Genomic DNA, 3,486 nt, shown 5'->3' with positions numbered 1-3,486 from the left:
TGTGTGGTCAAAACAATGAGTTCTGTGAATGGCTCTGTCATCCAGACAAAGTGAGAGTGCACTGAATACATTCTTATTCTTTTTCTTAATTCAGCCCAGAAATGTAACAATTAAACACTTTTCCACTTGATTATATGAATCTCATCAGCTACATCAACTCAAAGTATGAAAATAATAAACAAAACATTCAGCAGACTGGTGGATTTTGATAATCTAGGCCTTGTGCCTTACATTTCTGGTAATAAAACCTCCCACCAGTGGCCAGCAGATGGAGCCAACGGTTTTGATCCTTGATCCTTCTTGAGCGATCCCTGGGTTGAGGGATAGGGACTTTGCGGGGTCATGAGCCATTCCCAGGCGGTCACCCATCCATGTACTAACCAGGCCCGACCCTGCTTAGCTTCCGAGATCAGACGAGATCGGGCATGTTCAGGGTGGTAGGGCCGTAAGCAATTAGTGCAGGCGCAAAACCAGGTTTTATACAGTAGCACATAAGGAGTGAGAAAGCTGCTGAGGCTCAACGTGACACTTTTACAAAAACAATCATTAGTTAGATAGAAACGGCAGTAATTGATTCAGTAGGACTCCTTATCCATGTAAACGATCATTGTGACATCTGAATTCATTAATTATCTGCAATACACTGCGTGTGCGTGTGATGTTCAATGTTTGAACCAAGGTTAACGGTTAAAGTGTCAGAGAATGGGTGGTGATTTTTTGCCGTCCTCCCATGATCTGAAGTGCGCGTGCGTGTTTGTGTTGGTGAAAGTTTAAGAAATGTACAACTGTCGTTTCAGCTCTCTGGTGCTCCCTGCTGGCAGTATCACTATACTGTCCTCATGTTTCACAAAAATTGTTTTGAGAGACGTTGTCAGTCTTTGTATGTTGCTTAAATCCTCCAAAGCGGTTGGCAGTAAACATCAGGTCACGGTAGGTCACGGTAGGCCACGGAGGCAATGAGCTCGAGTTGAAAAAGAAAAAGCTTACAGCACCGGGTATTCCCAGGCAGTCTCCCATCCAAGTACTAACCAGGCCCGACCCTGCTTAGCTTCCGAGATCAGACGAGATCGGGCATGTTTTTTTTCTTTTTTTTTTTTTTAATTATTAACACAAAATATATACATACACCATCATACATAAATAAAACAAATAAAACAAGAAAGATACTTCAGATCCATCTCAAACAAAAATAACTACAAACAATACTGGGTTAGCCAGGATGCTTTTGTAAAAACCTTCAATACACTGGCCCCTCACCAAATCAAAAAGTCATGAACTTGAAACACTAATTAACAAGAAATAAAAATAGTCAGTCACCCTGCTGACCTCTTAGCCGCACCTCCAGCCCGTAGGCGCCCCCTTCAACTCATCCAAAATCCAATTTCACTTCCCCATCGCCTCCAAGCACAACAAAAGTGCTCCCCTCCACAAACCCTCCCAGAAACTCATCTTCCCCAACATAACTATACACCATATTTACATCTCTTCTCATTATACTCTTAAAAACAATCCATACCTCAACTCTCTTCTTCTCAAAATGGGCCAAATTTCTCCTGAGCTTGACAGCAAACCTTGCGTGGCTTAAAACATAATTTAACAGATTAACATTACAACCCTCCACCCTACTTGTCACACCAAACAGCCACAACTCTCTCCATTCCATTCTCTCCACAAACCCTCCTCCCCAACATCTGTTTATTAATCCTTTAATTTTCACAAAGTATCCCTCCAACTCACAACATTCAACAAACTCATGCATACACGTTTCCACCCCCACTCCGCACACATCACATTCCTTCCTCACATTCACATCAAACCTACTGATTATTAAATTATTAAACACCCTATTGTGCCGTAAAAGGAAATCAAAATCTTCACATTCAATACAATTCCATTTCACTCTTAAATTCCTCCATATTCCCCCTACATCCATATCAATCATCACTCTAACCCATACTTTCTCTGCCGCCGGTCTCCTCACTTCTTTCCCTCTTAAACATCTATACATTACTCTCGTTTTCACACTCTTCAGACTCACCCTCCTTTCTCCTTCCCCCACATACATTTCTATCTCACCTTCCCCATTCACCACAGCCTCTCTCTCAATCATCCCAACCCATTCTCTCGGCATACCCTCCTTGATCCTTTCCAACACTCCCTGTGCCGTACCCAACCATATTTCATCCCCTCTTTCCCTCACCTCGTCGACCATTACCTGTGCCCTCATGAACCCAGGTACATACTCATAAACTAAATCCTTCACCTTCCTAACCCCTGCTCCCCAAATCACCCGGTTATAAATTGTGTTCCCCTCAAATGTGATTTTTGGATTTAAAAACACTGGTTGCTCCCATACCTGCTTAACATCCTTACACTCATACTTCACACATTTCACAAACTCTCCCCACGCTCCCAACACCTCCTTATAAAACTCAGACACTCCAACCAACATACCTTTCTTTAGTTCCATATACACTCCACTCTCTCCACACCCACCACACTTATTAATTGCTTCCCTTAAAAACACCTTCCATATATGATCCCTCTTGTCCTTTAGATATCTCACCACCATTTTCACCCTAAGTGCTTTCTTTCTCCTTTCTAAATTAATCAATTTTAACCCACCATCCTCATACTCATTTTCCATCACCTCCCTGGCTATCCTAACTCCCTTCCCACCCCACACAAACTCACTCACCATTCTCTCCACCTCCTTCAAAACTCTATCAGGCACATCCAACACATTCATTGCATACACAATCTTGCTCATTACCAGCGCATTCACAACTGTCACCTTCCCCTTCAGCTTCAACCCTCTAAGTTTCCAAAACCTTAACGTCTTCCTAATACCATTCATTATCCCTTCAAACTGCATATCTCTCCCTTCTTTATCCTTTATCCCTAAGTTCACACCTAATATCCTAAAATAATCATTTTCCTCTTTCAATCCTATCTCCCTCCTACCTGCTCTCTCCACACCTACATACATGATTTCTGACTTTTCCATGTTTATTTTCGCCCCTGATGCCCTGCCATACATCTCTACACTACCTAAAACCTCAACTACACTTTCCCTGTCCCTAACTGTAACTGTCGTGTCATCCGCATACTGAAATAATAAACTAACCCGCCCTTCTGGTAACTCTATACCCCTGATCCTATCATTCTGCATTAGTAGTGCCGCTAGCGGCTCTGCCGACAAGGAGTACAGCAGTGCCGACAGCGGACAGCCTTGCCTAACCGACCTTTCCAGTCTAAATGCATCTGTGACTATCCCATTGATTTTAACGCAACTCACTGCCCTGTCGGTGAAAGTTTAAGAAATGTACAACTGTCGTTTCAGCTCTCTGGTGCTCCCTGCTGGCAGTATCACTATACTGTCCTCATGTTTCACAAAAATAGTTTTGAGAGACGTTGTCAGTCTTTGTGTGTTGCTTAAATCCTCCAAAGCGGTTGGCAGTAAACATAGGTCACGGTAGGCCACGG

General features: G+C 42.9%; 1 pseudogene; it reads right to left on the bottom strand.

Annotated features, from left to right (window-relative positions):
• Positions 1 to 329: 329 nt before the first annotated feature.
• On the bottom strand, positions 330 to 451 carry LOC132458339 (5S ribosomal RNA; annotated as a pseudogene).
• Between the last annotated feature and the right edge of the window lie 3,035 nt (positions 452 to 3,486).

Source organism: Gadus macrocephalus, chromosome 5 (genome assembly GCF_031168955.1).
Source record: "Gadus macrocephalus chromosome 5, ASM3116895v1".
In the NCBI taxonomy this organism is placed as follows: domain Eukaryota; kingdom Metazoa; phylum Chordata; class Actinopteri; order Gadiformes; family Gadidae; genus Gadus; species Gadus macrocephalus.
This window is presented reverse-complemented; position numbering and strand designations above follow the sequence as displayed.